The 19,061-nt window shown below is 39.6% G+C and overlaps 1 protein-coding gene across 2 annotated transcripts in view; it reads right to left on the bottom strand.

Moving 5' to 3' along the window:
- Positions 1 to 19,061, bottom strand: part of LOC129242380 (uncharacterized) — a 329,060-nt gene that overhangs the window by 33,159 nt on the left and 276,840 nt on the right. The gene's annotated exons all lie outside the window — the stretch shown is intronic.

Here is a 19,061-nt window from a genome sequence, read left to right as displayed (position 1 = left end):
TTTGTTTGTGCAGCCGTTGTATCCTTTTATGTTGGCTTGTTTTCAAATTTGTATGCGCCGCGCTGGGAAATCAACAAAAGTGTAATATTGCCCTTGGCTAAATTCGATGAAATTCGTTGTGCGCGCAGTTGAGGTTATGCGTTCAAAGTTGATATCTACAGTGGCGCTTTGTTTGTGCTGCTGTTGCTGTTTGGCTTTGCTTCGCTTACATGCAAATGCAATTAGCAGGCAAACAAGGTAAACAATAGCGCCTCTGACAACTGTCGCTAACAGTTTTTAAACAAAAATTGTGTACAGGTATAGGTGACATCTACGAGTATAAGTGACCTGTTGTCATTGTTGTCTACACAGAACAGGTGGTTTAGAATAAATATTTATTTATATTTTTTTGCTTCGCTTTTTCTAGGCACTAAAGTAACGCTATTGTTTTGCAAATTTGTACATTTATTAACGGTGTTGCACATTTGTTATTGCTGTTGTACATTTGTTATTGTTGTTGTACATTTGTTATTGTTGTTGCACATTTGTTTCTGCTGTTGCACTTTTGTAATTGGTGTTGCACATTTATTGCTACATGTTTTGTGTTCGTTTGCATGTCAAATCAATCGCTTACTCGACATCGGTTGCACTGGGCGTATGCGCAACATTGCCATCGTCATCACAGCCAACATTCAATTGTTCCATTATGGCGCGCACTGTACTTCCCACACTCGTCAGACTCTCACTGCCGCAGGGATTGTCATTTTCTGAGTTACTATTACTGCCCGAATGCTTCATTAGCCCACTGGACATTGAGTCCCATTGGCGTATCGTTTCGCGGTCGATCTCCGCTGATTTGTGTGATAGATTGGAGCCGCTGTCGGCACGCAACACCTCATACACATCTGAGTTCTGATCATCGCCGCTCGTCATACGTTGCTCTAGCAGCTGCACATACACGTCATTTTCATTAAGGTGATCTTCTTCAGCCTCACGCACGTGCATTGTATCTGGCCTAATTGTCATGCGTGTGGCTGGTTCACTCAGTCGCGGCTTGTAGGTGGCGCGCAATTGTTGTGATATATTGTCATTTACATAGGTAACGTCACGTGTGATTTTCGCTTTGCTCGTTGTACGTTCAGCCGCATGCAGTTCGCGCCTCATCAATGCTGACGGACTGGCTGTAATGCGATCGAGATCGTCCAGCGAACGTGCATGGCGCTGGGAGACGCGTCGCAAACTTTCGCGCCATAAAGTGTCCTCTTCCCACAGCAGCTCGCCGGTAATAGGTGCTGCGCCTAGAACGGATAATTTTGTTGAGTTATTTGCGTGCGTACGTTCGACGGCTTGTGCCGCTATGTGGTTAGTGTTAGTGGACGGTCGGCCCCCAATGGAACCCACAGCTAATTCGCTACCATCACCCACAACAACATGACTTGGATGACGACCCACCACACCGACGACGTTGCCATGCCCAAGCTGCTGTTGTTGCATATTCGTGATTTTTGTGGCACTGCCGTCAGCGCGCGCACCAACACCGGCACTATATGAAGGGTAAGGGGAATACGATTGTGTCGGCGTTGCGGGCGTGACAGTAATGGCCGTCGACATGACAATGGATGGCGTTAGTTCTGTGCGAGTATGAAGTAGGTTAGTCTGTTGGAAATTGCTCAATTTGGTGGCGTGCACCGGGCGCCGTTGATAATCGTAGTGCCCTGCTAGTGATGAAGATGCTGCGTTGCCGCCCGTCGCTGTGCTGTGTGGCAAAATGTCACCAGCATTTAATATTTTGCCCGCACGATAGCTCAGCTTCTCGACATTTGTTTTCATTTTGTACAAATTTTTGCTGTCAATTGCTTGATCCTTATCAACTAGCAAATCCATATTGATTTTTGAGATCGCATGTCCTTCGATGGGATTGTGAATGTGCGCAATATTCGAGCCATGCGCATGCACGTCGCGCTGATTATTCAATGGCGCTGTGGGCGTGGCCAGCATTTCGCGACTACTATTCAATTCGGAATAGTAGTAGGGCACGGATTTGTCGGAGATGTTGCTGTTATTCCGGCTGTGTATGGGTGTATAGTATTTTAGGTGTTCATGCTCGACGGAGGTGGGTGTAAGGCAGCTAGCGCCAGCTGCTGCATTCTCACGATAGTCGCTGCCCAAGCGCTGTAACGAGTCGGTGGACGAAACGAAGCGTATATTTCCGTAAAAGTGCTCATCGTCCTTGTTTCGGAATGTCTCTGGTGGTTTAATGAGTTTAGTCAGCAAGTCCGCTGAGCCCATAGTGAGTGGCGTGTCCAGCAAAGTATTTTGATAGAGGTACAAATCGTTCGACTGCAAATTACACAAATAGGTGTCCAAATCATGTGATAATGTTTCTTCGAATTTTTCGCGCAAAGATTCAATCTCACTGATTGACTCTTCTGACAGCGGGCGACGTGAACGTTGACGTTCCAGTTCGGAGTCCGAGCCTTGGCGGTGTCTAAATTCAACCGCCGAGTCGGTTTCGCTGCTGTCGCCGGTCGGTGGCGTGGCATTGAGTACGAACTTTTGCGTCAAGGAGCTATTGGACTGATAGCGTCCTGGTGTGGCGATATATGAAGGTGAGTTCTGTTTGAGTTTATTGTAGAAGTCAAAGTCGGATGAAGTGTTTGAACTATTGTCGGTTTGGAAGCTGTAATTCGAGTCGGAGAGTGTGCGTTCGTGGTGCTTCAGCAGCGCACTTGCATGTGGTTGTTTGAAATGGCCTGAGCTGCGGTGCTTCGAGAACTGATCAGGCAACGATAGGCGACTAGACTTCAACGTAGTTTCGGTCTTTTGTCTATTCAGAGATGTATTGCTCGCATGCAGTTTAGGCAGTTGATCGTATGAGATATTTATTTTTGTGGCGCTGCCACTGCTGCTGTCGCGTCTCTTCACCGTATCGTAGTGCTCCGAAGAGAATATTTCCTCTGTTTTCAAGTCTTCCATGGGCGGTGGAGAGGCTGGAATGGGTGGTGGTGACACAATTTCACTATCGGAACTCTCGGCGCAATCAGCTAATGGCGTGGAGGCACCCAAGTAATAGGAAGCAGGCCGAAAAGTGTCCGATAGACTGAAACGCGTACGTGAGCGCATTTTTTTGAGATCACTGTGCTTAGTAGACTCGTCGTCGGCATCGGAGCTATCCGAGACGTGTGTCATTGTGCTCTGCGATTGCTTAAGAATATCTGGCAGATCTTTGCGTTTGCACTGCGCGCGTTCTGCGCTGGACTTTTTCGCTTTCTTTTTCAAGATATCGGTGGTCTTTTTATTCTTCTTCAATGTCGACTTGCCAGACGAGCTATGTGGCTCATCTAAGGGCAATGGCGGTGGAGGTGGCTGAACGGATGCTGCAGCGCTGGCTTGATACTTTTCATGATCGTCAGTAATGCTATTTGCGCTATTCAACTCCATATATACCGGTTCGGCTTGTACTTGTAATTGCTTTGCTTTGGCAGCGCTAATCAATGCTGACTCCACGTTTGGATTTAAGCACATAACCTCGTAATTGGACTTGGAGTCTTCATCCACAAGATTTTTGCACATTTCCACGTAGGGACTCTCCTCTTCGTTGGTGGAGTCGTGCATGCTTATGAGTGTCAAGTTGCCAAGCTGAGCCAAATCGCTCTTCTTCGGGGTCATGGGCAGGTAATGATTCTCATCAAAGGTTAACGTGGGTATAATAGATTTGCGGGGTTCATTCGCTATTGTCGACTGGGGTTCGACTTCAGCAAGTTTCGCTGTTTCAGCAGCAGTTGATTGGGCAGTGCAGCTAGTAGGTGCAAGTGTTAATACTTTACTTTGGTCTTGCGCTGCTGATATCTCATTAATCGCCGATTCATCTTCCGCGTCGGCCTCCTCGGCTAGAGCCTCATCGAGATCATCGTCCGTATACTCTTCGCCAGCGGTGTCATCGTCTTCGTCAGCCTCATTTATAGCATTGGTCGAACTATCGTCTATAACGCGGAGTTCATCAACGGGATTTGTAAGGTCTTGCGCCAATTCAGTGCTCATAATTTCTTGTGTACCGTACTCATCACAAATCTCTTTTGCTTTCACTCTCTCCGCATTTAGATTAGCCTCTTGTATTCTTTGATACACCCGTAATTGCGCCAGCATTGGCGTCTCCTGCTCATTTATTGCCTTCAGTGACAACGACTCGTTGTCTTGGGTGTCTCCGAGTGCTCGCCTTGTAGTACCAGTCACTATATTCTCGTCATTACCACGATAATTATCTTTAATGCCTGCGGTTTCCTCATCATCATCGGCTGGTGTTCGTTGCTCCTCCATTGCCGTCTCCGTTTCCGTGTCCGCCTCCGCCTCCGCCTCCGTCCTCTGCTCCGCATCGTCTGATACCTCGTCTATTTCGCTATCAATTACTTGCACGTTTTCATATGTCTTTGAGGGCGACGGTGTGAGCGTCTTTGTTGTGTAGACGGGTGTGTATGTGGTAATTTGTGGTGATTTTGGCGCCGGTTTCTTGGGCAATATGGGCACTTCGTCAGGCACAACAGCCATGGCTTTGTGCACCGTTGCTGCATTGTCCTTAAGTGCCGTCATATTCAGATGCAATTTGGCGCGTTGTACTGCAGACGTAATTGCTTGCTGCTCATATGCCAGGCTGTGCTTAGTGCTAACGGCAGTGCACTTGAGTATAGGTTTTAGTGTTGCAGATGCTTTTGTTGCTGTTGTCACTGTTGTGGTTAAGGTGGATATGTTATTGTTGATGTTTTCACTGCGCGGCGCTGTCGTTTCTTGTGCGTCTGTCATGTCGCTTGGTTGTGTTACCAGTTCACCGCCTAACGCTTTAGTAGCCTTTGTGGGGCGTTTCAGTGAGTTCGTATGTATTGGTGTGTGTACTGTAGTGCGTGTATTTGTTGCAGCAAAAGCTATTGTTGACTTTGTAGCTAGGTCACATTTATTACTAACGCCAATTGTTTGTCCAATAGCCGCAGTAACGCTTGTTGTTGCTACTGTTTGGCTAATGGCACTAGCAGTAGCGCTGGCGTTTGTAGTAGTACAAAGAGTAGTGGTAGTGGTAGTGGTGGTAGTAGAGGTAGTAATGGTAGTTGTGGTTGTGGTTGTGGTGGTGGTGGTGGTGATGGACCTTCCTGCCGACCTGCCGCTTGTCTTGCCTCCATCTGACAGGGGTTTTGGGCATTCTTCGAATTCGATTATTTGTACAGTTTGCAATTTTTACGGTGTTTTGGTGATTTTTTTACAAAAAATTACAATTTTTCAAACCAAAAATGAAACCAAACGTTTATACACGCAAAAAACAAAAATGAACAAAGAATATGGGAAAATATGGAAAAAAGAAACAAAAAACGAATTCTTAATTAAACAAAATTCAACAATGGGTACTGAAAATATTTTGCAAATGATGAGCTTAGTGCGAAGTTTTTAATTTTTATTCTTATTTGGTGAATATTTTTTTTTTTTTGGTTGTTTGTTTAGTTGAAAGTGAAACGATTTTAAGCCAATAGAGAGTACAGTTAGCAACTTTGAAAGCACCAATTAACCCACTTTTAAAAGGAAGAAAAAAACCAACAAATATAATAAAAATACTATAGAAAGGCAAGTGAAGAAAAAAGTAAAGCCATAATGAAAACAAACTAGAGACAAACGAACTGAAAAGGATATACGAAATCAAGCGCGTAGGCATGAATGTTAGACTTGTTCCAATAGGTATGTGCATACATATATATGAGCTTCTTTTTGCAGCGCCACAGTCACGAAGCTACAGGTAATTAACCGCTACACTTTTTCAAATCCCAACTGTCCAACTTGAAATGTTGAATTGCGAAAAGCGAAAAGCGCCTATTCCACAGGGCAACAGAGCAATGTAGCAGTGTCGTTATGTGTGCGTTAATTTGTGCATATGTATATGTATATACAGGGTGAACGATATGAAGTGTTACCTATTCAAAACACCATAACTTTTTTGTGTGAAATTAGTTTTTATTGATTTCAAAGACAAAATTGTTCGAAAATGATTAAAATTTTAACATATATTCACTTTAGCTCGATATGACCATCTTTTGCCTAGACTATAGCCTTGAAATGGTCAAAAACTGAGTTGCATGCTGCACGAATGTGATGTTGAGGTATTTTGGCCCATTCTCGTATAATCGCTGTTTTCAGCGCATCCCTACTGGCATATTTTTTAGTCCTCGCCTTGCTCTCCAAAATGGATCAGATGGAATAGTTCACCGGATTTGCGTCTAGCGAATTCGAAAGCCATTGTGTGGACGAAATGAAGTGTGGAACATGATTTTTTAACCATTCTTGGTTCACACGAGCTTTATGAGACGGTGCCGAGTCCTGTTGGAACGTCCATGGTCTACGATCGAAATGTTTGGTTGTTCACAGCTCTAAAGCAGCTTCTAGAACATTTTACCCGATAACACCAGGCTCGATAAAAACGATTGGAGAGCGTCCATCAGCGGTCACTGCGGCCCAAACCATTACTTGCGACGGGAAATTGCTTCGAGTGGCCATACGTAGGCTCAAATTCTCGTATGAGCGTTCGGTCAAGTAAACACGATCGTTTTGAGTGTTGTGGAGTGGAGTGAAAGATCGTGTGCTTTTTGGCACTTGTAAGCCTTGACCTTGAGCTCATTTGTCGCATATTGAAATGCTGTCTTGCGATATTTTCAGTTCTTTGGCCATTTTTCTTCCACTTAGACGTGGATTTCGTTCAAGTCGAGCCTTAACTTTCCGAACCATTTCTGGCGTTGTTGCGGTTTTTTTTTTGGTCAACCTCCATAGCGTTTTGCAATGCTACCAGTATCATTGTGACGTTTTATAGAGCGATACACAAACATTTTATTTATATATATACTTTATATACTTTGAGGTGACTGAGCTCACGAACAATGGCTGGTTGTGATTTTCCAGCCAAATATAACGCAATCACACTATTACGTTTAAATTCCATCACACAAAAAAAAATTCAACAAAACTGAGACGCAAATGCTTTTGATGGCTTATAAACAAATATTTATTCGAACAATTTTGACGTTGATGTCTTGCTTGAGCTGTTTTACAGATACAAGAAGTGCGAAGTTGCTAACACTTCATAACGTTCACCCTATATATAAGTAAAAGGAGCCACCAACCACAATAGGGGGAAAGAGGTACAACTACATAACGGCTACGTAAGCTAACTAGAGGCAGCTAGCGGCACATGACCCGAAAGTATAAGGAAAAACAACGAATAGGCCTGACCAAAAAGCTGCCTGTACTTTAAATTTACAGCGCAAGTATGCGTGTGTGTCTGTGTGAAAAATGTTATATTAACCCAAATTTATATGTAAACACAAGCTTATACATACTTACATAAAAGTACATAAAAAAATACGGAAAAAATTTAGTATAACGAACTACACACACATACATACACAATCAGCCAGAAGCAACGACAGCGAATGCTACTAAATTATAAAAAAACAAATATACAAAAAGAACATACAAAAAAAAGCATACAACAAAAAATACATGCTTTAAAAAAATTTAAATAAAATAACGGCAAATCTACAAATAAAACAAAAAACCATGTATGCATGTTGCAAATGGCTGATATCCTGCCTGCCTGACAACTCGAGCTACAACTTGCCACACTGCAAATGCCTGCCAGCAGCAATGCATGCGAGATAGCCACCAGCATACAAGTTAGTGCTTACATATATACGTTTCGATGTATAAGTGCGTAAATATGCATCGTGGCATGTGAATATTTTATGCTCCAATACTGCTACTTTACCAAGAGCTGCTACCTCGATTTTTTGTCTTTTTCGCTTGTTTATAACGAGCCCGCCAAACTTAATCTATGCCAGTCCGGCGCGCCTATCTGTATCGGTATTCATACGCCATATATGTATAGGTATTTATGAATGTAATTGTAGTTGTTAAAATCCACACCCTTGTCCTGACATTGTTAAGTGTTCGTGTTAGTCGAATGTTTGGTGTTGCAACATATGACGCTTTGCACAAGATTTATTGTATGTATTTGTACAAATGTTAACTGTGTTATGCACTTCCGGTGTAAATGTGTATGTGTTTATCTAACAGAAGTTTTGTAATTTTATTGGAGAAGGCATACGCGAAAAGCGCCTACAAATATGCTTTGAAAACTGTGCTTTATTTCCTTACTAAACTTAATCATTTGAAACTTTCACGAGTGAATGCTGTAAGGGAGGCTACTATGTGGGAAAATAAATCTATTTTTTTCTCGGTAGATAGCTGTAGTGATCGTGGTCTCGCGAAATGCCTAAGAAACAATTTAATCAAGGCGACATTTCACACTAAAAAATTCTTTTGCTGTTTTTGTTTACTCCATACAGTTGTGAGTTACAGGGTGTTAACAATGGAAGTCAACAAAGAGAAAATTCGGTACATTTAAAAATTATTCTTTCATAAAGACGAAAATGCACGCCAGTCCACTGAAATTGTGAATTGCGTTCATGATGCCGTTACTGTAACAGTTAATTACGTTCAATTTTGGTTTCGTCGATTTCATTCAGGCATTTCTAAAATCACAGAAATAATCGAAGTTGATCGGCATGTTAGTAGTCGTAGTTTATTGTTCTCTCCACTCGGGAGCGTAGGGGCTCGACAAGAATAAGTCTTGTGTTGGTTTCCTTAATCTATTTTGTTTTCTGGCAGGGTAGGTGAGTAGATGCCGCTATCAGTCCTAAGTAGTGGGAATGCCCACCTGTCGTTTGTTTAGCAACAACGCTTTCTTGCTACTTGGAGCGCCGTCTATGTGGCACATTTTTCTGACAGAAGGATCTCACAGATGGTTGAGCACTGCGCTAAAGTGGTGTGTCTGCGCTATTATCGCGTTTGCCCGCTTCCTCTTGCTGGCACCACTGATGCATTGTTTAACTGTGTGTATTTCTTTGTTTTTGCTTGTTTTAGCAACCACAATGCGCTGACCATTGTGCGAGAGTAAGTGTGGGAAGGATAAGTTTTTGGGGTTGAGGAATGATTTGATTTTTTTTTTTTCGAAAGAAGGAAAGTAGGTAAATTTGGAAAAGTGCGATGACCGTGCTTTGCGTGAGATTCGAAACCACAACCTCTTGGGTGGCAATCTTGTGCACTTACGCTAGACTACCGAGGCCGCAGTAGTCGTAGCATCGCCCATATTTTTTTTTTTCCCAGAAAGCTTTTTTAAGTTTGTCGAGACCTCCGTAGTGTGTTTGTACGTAACTACCCTTCGGTTCCTCAGATTTAGTGGGTTTCCAAACACCAGATGGCAGAAAAAGTTTAGTTTCGAATAGCGGCCACCTACTCAGCATTATTTTTTTTTAATATAGAAGAAAACACCCAACACCGTCAGCAGAAAAGAATGCCAAAAATCAACGTAATTTTTGAAGCACTTGATACTTCCACTTCATTAGACCAGAATTCATTTTATACAACTGCATACCCAACATTTTTCTACAAATTCTGTGCAAAGTTTGAATTTCGTAAAGTCTATATACAAAGTGAAGTCCAAAATAAACAAGACTGGCGTCATAAAAATGGTTTTGATAGCGCCATTTTTTTATGAGTTAGTGCGTTGGAAGTGGCATTCCTAGCTGAATTCCAGTAAAAACTTCGTGACATTCAGTTCAGTGGAAGCGAAGTCATTGCGTCTAAAGTATCAGTGTGTTTGTGTCATCAGTACAAAAATGAGTTTCGAACAAAGAGCTGATATCAAATATTGTTCTGAAATCGGTAAAACGTTTACCTAAACATTTGAATTGACGAAAACAGTTTATGGTGATGATTGTCTATCTCGTGCCAGTGTTCATCAGTGGTTTACACTTTTCAGAGATGATTTTGAGGACATGAGTGACAATGAGCGTACGGACTGCCCAAAATCAGTAATCACCGAAAACTCCATCGAAATTGTTCGTAAATTTATCAAAAATTAACCGTTGAAATTCATGGAATCGGAATTGAAACATCGATTTATTGCATTTTCACTGATCATTTGGGCTTACGAAAAGTCTGTGCACGTTTAATTCCGCACAAGCTAACTGAGGACCAAAAATTACTCATTAAAGAGGCGGGAAAAGAGGAGAACTTCCTTTACAACATTGCAAGTGGTGATGAAACGTAGTGTTTCCAACATGAAGCTGAAACTAAGCGTGAAAGTGCCGAATAGAAGGCCCCAGATGAGCCAACACCCAAAAAAATGGAGTTTGGAGAAATCAGAAATCAAGTCGATGCTCATTTATTTTTAAGATTCTAAGGGAATAGTCCACAAGGATTTTCGGTCCTGGCGTTTTAAAGCGTTTTATGCATCGCATTCGTCGAATTCGCCCTGAATACCGCGAAGGAGGAAGCTGGCGCTCATTGCACGATAATGCGATCTACTCTTGTGACTGATTCTTTGACTAAAAACGCTTTTAACTATCAATCACTCCCCGTATTCGCCTGCTATGGCTCCCTGTGACTTCTACTTATTGGGAGAATTGCATTTGACCATGAAAGGAGAACGTTTTGCGTCCGTAGAGGTCTTCCAAAAGGTCTTCCATACCCAAAAAATTAGCGCGTGAAAAATCTCAGCTTGTGAAAAAATGGGCAGTAAGTACATCGTTTATTCGTAGAGGAGTACTCGGTTGATGACTCCAATTTCTACAGGGTATACACATATGCATATGTACATGTATTTGACATGCACGAATATCCTTCCTTCACTCTGTATGCCACACATCAAAGTGTTTACTTTTCCCCTATTTGCCGCCACAAAACTAACACAGCTGTGAGTAGAGAGTGGCTTGTTTCACTTCGCTGTGTTCTGTTGTGAATTTTTAAGTGAGACTGGCTAGTTGTAGATACTCGTCACGAATTAGTTCAATTTTGAAAGTAGAAGTATAATTTCCAACTGCTTATTTTGGCAATGCCACCCACTTGGGGGCTAAGAGTGAAGCGGCGAGGAGCCAAAAGCCAATTCCAACAGACGGAAATTGTAGAAAATTTTGCAAATTAACAACTTGACAAGTAGGATATATTAGGAGAATTTATTTTACGTCCGCATCCGTTCCGAATGGCATAATGTCGACGAGAGTTACATAAATGTATGTATGTGTGTATGTATGTATGTATGTATGTATGTATGTATGTATGTATGTATGTATGTATGTGTGTGTGTATGTATGCATGTAAGCGTCTATGTGTCCTTTACTGCTGATATTTAAGTTTTTGAGCGTTGGTGTACCTATCCAGCGCTTTTGAGAGTTTTTTGTATTTATCAGAATTTTCGTTTGATGTAAGGAACCATAAAAAATTAAGTGCTTCTTTCTTAAGCAATTGCATATTTACATAGTGGTGCTTTTAAATTAGTTTTGTTATTTAAAACTTTAAACATTAATATTTCGTATTCTATGAAACATAATATATTAAATAGTTTATTTGAGCGCAAGTTTTGAGAATATGTTTTTAATGTTGAACCAAATTCGCCTTTAAGTATAATATTATAAATATCAAAAGTCAATGCTAAATCACAGGTTTCAATACACCAACAACACAAGCACGTTTGTGTGTCATAATACTGAGAATACTAAGCACATACGCATTGCTAGCAACCTCCTACGTTCACAACTCTCTTACTTCTCTGCCCTTTTGGCATCCAATCAATTATGTCACTTATACGCCGCGTAGGCACGCAGCACGCATAGAAGTGTGTGTATGTATGTAGTGTTCATTGCAATATTGAGTGCCAGCTAACGCTGCATGCCAATTATAATTTTCTTCCAACTTTATTTATAGCTTTTGCGTCGGATGCTTTGGTAGGTCAATGGTGGTTGACAGTTTACGCAAAATCAGTGAATATGTCAAGCGCCAAATTAAATCTATGCCTGATAAATATAATAAAGCGACCTTCACCAGCTGCTTTCGCTCGATAAAATTAATTTAAAGAAATGCCAGCGATGTTGCGTGCATGTAGTGCTGTTTTATATATATCTGTATATATGTATATGTGAGTTGAGGGTATGTACATAGATTAGGTTCCAGCTTCAGGCGGTGAAAGTGAGAAAAGAGCATTGGTCTGTATATGCAGATTTTTGTATTACTGGTGGTGGTGAAGAGATGCTCTTGGCAATTCAATTTTTTTTGTTATGCTTTCTATATTTTTCCTCTTTAGTCTCTTTTCGTCTGAGATATTATTTTGCCTGCTAACTTGTTTTCTTGCTTAAACAAATTACGCGACGAATTTAAAGAAATTAAAAAAAAATAAAAAAAAATGTCTGCAAAAAAATATGAATTAATTTGTAAAATAGTAAAAATATATGGAAGCTCCCTAACTTAAATTGCAATTTCTGACAAATTAAATTCTGTGCACTGAAAATTGCAAAGGTTAGACGGTAAGTGGGCACTCAAAAAGCATCGAAAGAGATCAAATGTATAAAAAAAACATTCATGGATTTTAGAGACGGATAATGCCACATCTCACAAAGCTTCTATTGTATACGAATTTCTGGCCAAGAACTCAATAAATCGTGTATTCACTTGACATTATTGTTTTTACGCCGTATTGAGGGCACATACCGCTACAATAGAAGATTTTCATTGTTGCCGATTTCACGCTAAAATCTTCAGCTGTTTCCATAATAAAGCGCTTTCAACTGCTTGGAATTCAGATTCAATAGATCTGTGTCAAGAACTTTCAGGTCTTTCGCGTCCGCGTGAGCCTTGAGGATTTCACTTTAGTGTCATCCTACTAAGAGAATATTCGAGTTTACGTAGGGTATGTTCCAGCCATCTCCAATTTCTTTCACTAATTTTAGATTCGCAAGACAAAGGTCTACAGTTTGTCCTATGTTTCACAGCCGCAGAGCAGCATAGATTTAACATTGGAGTTAAATAATCGCAATTTGCTTTTGTACTCAATTGTTTCGTATACCAAATGCGCAAATGCAGCCTTCGCTTTTCGTATTCTTGCATCGATGTCGTTATTTGCTCTCCCATAGGTTTTGCTATCAGGCTACCCAGATACGTGAACTTATCCTCCTCTTCAATTCATTTGTCATAAACCATGAAAAATGTAGGGGAAGTGTTGATGTTATGTCTTCAATGATTATTCAATTTTCAAGCACTTTTCACACCGATAGAACTGCACCATATTTGATCAACCACAAAAATCACATTATATCTTTTAATATATTAGATTAACGGTCTCGTTGGTATTTGTATTGCAAGAAAAATATACTGCAATAACAGTCCATCTAGCACTGACATTAATACTTTATTTTTGAAAAATTTGATCGCCTAAGCTTAGACCTAAGGCCTAAGCAAAACATATGGCGTAGAAGCCAATATGTGGGTTATTTATATTATATAAATGAAAGACTATGTATCGAATTTCTATCTAAAATCACAACTGAATGGCAACAAAGTCTACCCATTACTGAAGGGATGGTAAATGGTGTTGAAGAGTGATTCGGTTGTGAGCGAATGCAAATGGTGGCCCAGCTGGGATTGACGGTCAGAAAAGTTTTGCTGTGAGTTTGGTGGGATTGACAAGGAATCATACATCTCTCCCGCAGTCAACTTTTTAATTCAATCCTTTTGTACTATTAATATTTGGACCCTCTAAAGAAAGTAATCTGCCAGAAGAGGCCAGCTTTGGACTTTGAAGAGAAACTGCGTTCCGCCAGAAAAATTCTAGGGCAAACACATCAATATGAGTGCAGGAGTTTGATTGCGAAGCTCTTTTATATTCACTTCCGGCTCTGACACCAAATGATTTTACTTGTTTCTGTCAGTTACGAATGATTTTCGGTCAAAAAATTCGCTTCAAGAGAAGCTTTTAGAAAACGACTGTCTCACTTTTGAAAAAATAGGAAAAGTGGTGCATAAAAACAAATAAATAAATAATTAGCGCGCACACTTCTGTTAGGTGTTTTGCCGAGCCCCTCTTAATATTTATAGCGTGCGTCCTGATGTTGTTCCACATATGGAGGGACCTGTAGTTTTAAGCCAACTCCGAACGGATTTTTTATGAAGAGCTTTTTCATGGCAGAAATACACTCGGAGGTTTGCCATTGCCTGCCGAAGGGCGATGTATGTGAGGTGTAGATTATATTCCCATTTTGAGTGTGTGTCTACTATGGTAGTGAACCCAAAATTTTCGTATTGCCCACTTGGATATGAGCACTCGTCAATGGTGGCCACTTTAGGTTTTCTTTTTTAATTTCAGCCTAAAATTTTGTAACCAATTAAGTAAAAGTATATTGTTGGTTTTGCTTTCCAAGCTCTTGACTACCTTGAATGCTACTAGCAACTTTATATTTAACCTTTTTCAGCACTTCAAACTTTCACTCTTCCACCCGTGGGTTGAACCACCACCACCACGGAGCAGCCGTAAAAATTTAACCTTCATTAAATATCAAACTTATATTCCTTCACAAGGGGAAAGGGCCGCAACAGCTGCCAGTTATTTGCTGCCTGCGACCTAAAAATCTCATAAAAAGCATATGGAATCACATCAAAGGATTAAATAGAGCCAATGGCAATAAAATGCGCACAAGAAGGTCAGTCACTGCGCCAGAGCACTGCCTGCGTAGCACTCACACTCACACCACCATAACTGAGTCAGTCACTTTTCTATTACGGCAGCAGTAATAAAGAATGAAATGCGGTAGAAATCACATTTCCAAGCAAAGCGCGAGAAAAAATTATGAAAATGAGCGCAAAGCAGAAATGAGCAAGCTGAGCCGTTGCGCCGTGGCAACATTGCAAAGTTATGAGTCACAAACAATCATAAAAAAAGGCACAAAAACGCAGCAGAATCGTAACAGTAAAATGTTTTGAAAGTCAGTCAGATACTTAGGTGGGGGGGCAGCGCAAATGAGAGTAAAGTGGAGCAATGGCGCAATGTGAAGTCTAACGTCATTTAAGTGACAGATGCACTAGTGGTAGTTACCGTTAAATTAAGAAGAGCGAAATAACGCAGCTATACGCTCATACCAACATATACACAGGGGCGTACATAGAAATGCTAACAGCTGGTGTAAGCGATATCGGAGAGCCATAAAAATAGTTTGATCACTTCTTTCTAACTAACTTTTTCTAACTTTTTCTCTGATATAAGAGATCTCCTCCTCTTATGATTCGAAAAAATCAATAAAACATAAGTTGAACAGCTATGATGGAAACAAGATTGCGCCCATCAGAGAGTGCGTGGCGTCACATTGGTACAGTCATGCAGTGTTGCCAACCCTTTGCCCTTCGCAATAAATGCGAAATTTTTTGAGTTTGATGTTTGCTTCTATTTTGATTTAAGTCTAAAAAAACTATAAGTTAAAAAAAACTTATAATGAGAAACAAAAAAAGGACAGCCTTGCATTTCAAGCTTATGAGGAAAAGATTTAAGTGCTATGGATTGCTGATTCTTATAAAGTTTCATGTTTTCATGTGCAAATCTCATTTTTTCCTCCTTTTGAGGTCACGCAAGAATAGTGGATCTTCTTCTCTCAACTCTTCTTAAGATTTAAAATCTTTTTATAATAAAAATTTTAAAAATCCTATGAATTAAAGCCATAGAAAAATTCGGAAGAAACAATAAAACGACCTTTTTGAAAAATGAGTACCTTATCTTGTTACATAACCTTAAATATAACTGATTAGGGATTTTCGGCTTTTTTTAAATATTTTCTTAACGTAAGTTTTAAACGCAAGAACGGATTTTTAAAACTATTTTTCCAATGCAATCAGAGGAATTTTTTCCAATAGCGTCTTTTTGACGTATCAGGCATGACTACTGTCAAACTAAATATTGGGTATGGGAATAAGTTTCCGCCCTCGTAAAGAGCTATCGCTGCTGATAGCATTTTTGTGTTCGCTCTAGTAATATACATACTGACGATTTGAAGGTGTATATGTGAGGTGTCGATCGCAGTAGTTGACATTCGTTTGAAGCTCAAAGATCCTTTTCTATCTGATGTCGAAAATATCTACGTTCGTTCGGGAAAAACAGCATTTGCGGGAAGTTATCCTTCATTATTACCTTTTAAAGAAAAGTGCAGCTGAAACCTATCGTACATTGATCAACATTTACGGTAATCACGCTCCATCAAATACAACTTGTAAAGAGTGGTTTCGACGCTTCCAAAGTGGCAATTTTGAAGTGAGTGATAAGGATCGCGAAGGAGAACCGAAAAAATTCGAAGATACTCAACTACAACAATTATTGGATGAAGACGCATATCGAACCCTTGTTGTCTAAGAAATTGGATGTGGACAGATCAACCGTCGGTAAACGTTTGCGCGCGATGGGAATACTTCAGGGAGCAGGTAACTGGATGTCACATCGATTGAAGTAGAAGGATATCGAGAGACGTTTGGTGACGTGTGAGATGCTTCTTGAACGGCAGAAAAGAAAGGTTTTCCGCATCGCATCGTCACTGGCGATCAAAAATGGATCTATTATGATAGCCCTAAACGTCGAAAATGTTGGAGCCTGCCAGATGAACTAGGCCCATCGACAGCGAAAAAAAATATTCATGCTTCAAAGGTTATGTGGTGCATCTGGTGGCATCAGAAGGGTGTCATCTATGATCCATCTGAAACCATCATTGGCGATCCGTACCGACTGCAGCTAATGCGTTTGAATCGATTTTTTCCAGTATTCATTGACATTTCGCACATCTACGTTTACAAATCGTACAATTTTGTTACAAAAATCAATGCAGCATGAAAAGTGTTCACCGCGCGCTCAGGTCAACTGATGGTGTTCAGCGATGAGGCCCATTTTTGGCTTAATGGCTACGCCAATTAGAAAAATTGCCGTAATTGAGCTAAAGAGCAACTCGTAGCCATTCAGGAATAGCCATTACATCCACTAAAAACAACAAATACCCGTTTGGTGCGGTCTATGGGCTTAAGGAATCAGCGGCCGAGGCTGGCGCCAATGTAACAATGAATAAACCGGCTACAATTGAGATATTGGAAGCCAACATTACCAAAGTTATACATGAGATACCGACCGAAGTCTTCCAGTGAGTCATTCCAAATTGGTGTTTACGGATGGCCGAATTGCGGCACAGTTGTGGTCAACATTTGAAAGGGATCATCTTTAAAAAATAAATGACATGAAGGGATCTACATAAAAATAATAAAGGTTGCTCAATCAAATTTCGTTCTTTTATTTCAATTTAATATCCGATATCTCTAAATTCATTTCCTTTTATAATGTCATTGGTCTCACACTTTTTTCAATCTATAGATTTTACTCTTCCTAAGAATTAATTAAAGTTTCGTGAAATGTGTGCCTATTTTTGATGTTTTTAAAAAATTTCTCATTGAAAGTTTAAATACTAAAACATAAATTGTTCGGCTTAAACGGTTAATAAAAATATAAGAAATTTAGTTGGTCTTGTAACTTTTTCGAGTGGTATATGTTCTTCTTCTCTTGCAGGTTAAGAATCATTTAGTAGAAGTCAGCATTTCTGCGTAAGACTTCCCTGGAAACAACGCCGATATGAACTCTGACGAGCACCACCCGCACATCATGAAGATGCAAGCAGCGAGACAGAAACCCAAAACTTTTGCTGAGTCGGACAAAGTGACCGAAAATGTGTCGTATTATACTCGTATTATTATTATTATATTACATCACTCTTTCTGCATAATTTGGTCAATTCATTGCCTGGTGGGATCCAAGTAGGCATTAAAAATAAAAGAGGGCTCACAAAATTCGCAAAATATGTAGGAACTACGTTTAAAATTAGTGTTAGTTACTATATAACGAGGGAAGTAATTGAAGAAGTAAAATAAAAATACTGATCTAATGCGTAAAGGTATGAATAAAATAAATAACAACTATTCAACTAAAAGTGAAGAGAAGCAGTTTTAGTATTTAAACAATTTGCTCATTGAGAATTTTTTGGCAATCTTCAAAATATACTGTATATTTTCACTGGTTTCCGTATAGAAAATGATTTAATTTTTTATTGTTTTCTGGTTTTTTAGAAATGCCAGGAAAACATAAAAAATGTGATTTTTCAGGTGTTAATATTTTCATGCCCGCCACTGTATGTGGAAATATATGATGAGATTATGTCATAGTAAAGCATTCATAAATTTACACAAAGATTTACTCATAGCCCATGAAGCAGTCAAAGTTACGCAGATACAGATGTAGATAGATGTTTATGTGAGTAAGTATTTTGATGCAACAACAAACTTGTAGATGTAAGCAGAGAATTAAGTAAAATACGTAAATGCAACAGTTAAGATACACAAATAACAAAAGCTTACCGAAGACTAAATACTTTTATAAGATATTAGTAACTACTCTGCAAAAAAAAAATTGCAAATGAAATAAATGTACGAGAAGGACGAAGAGAGGAGGAGTTGCAAGCAAATGAAATTGAACTTAAATCAGAGAAGCAGAAATGGAGTTTTGTAAAGTAGGGAATAAAGAGGCGTATAGAAGGCGAGACTTTATTTAATTAGAGGCTTACAATAAATATAAGCAAAATAGACATAAAAAAATTTAATAAATTCAAAATTATAAATATATTATTTGCAATGGCTATTGCTAGAGTTTCTACAATATATATGACCTTCACGCAGTGCAAGTATGAGTTCAGAAAAAAAAAAATTAAAAAATAAAGAAAAATATTTAAAAAACATATTAAAAACTAAATAATTTTCTCATTATCTCTATTTTTATGTCCGACTACTTTTTGCCTTTTTTCTTTTAAATAAGCGACTGAAATAAATAATGCAGCTACCTAAAAAGGTGGAGAAGTGCATTTTGATGCCGCTAAAAAATCTGAATGTGAATGTAAAAAGAAATTTGAGGGGTTGCATACGCCCAGAATTTTCAAAAAACCAATGTTTTTTTACAAATTATTATTCTTTATAGTTTTAGACATATTTCTATGCAAGTCGATTGTAAAAGTTGGCCATTGATACAAAGTTATGGTAGAAAATGTAACTGCCCGACGAGAGTTTGATGCGCGCAGGTAGCTGTCCTTCGTTTGAGGCAGTTCAAAATTTAAAATCGCTTTTCCCGAAACTACTTTTTCCGGCACGATCTGCATGATAACTCA

This window comes from Anastrepha obliqua, chromosome 1 (genome assembly GCF_027943255.1).
Source record: "Anastrepha obliqua isolate idAnaObli1 chromosome 1, idAnaObli1_1.0, whole genome shotgun sequence".
Classification (NCBI taxonomy): Eukaryota; Metazoa; Arthropoda; class Insecta; order Diptera; family Tephritidae; genus Anastrepha; species Anastrepha obliqua.
The sequence above is the reverse complement of the archived record's forward strand: the minus strand, read 5'-3'. Positions and strand labels throughout refer to the sequence as shown.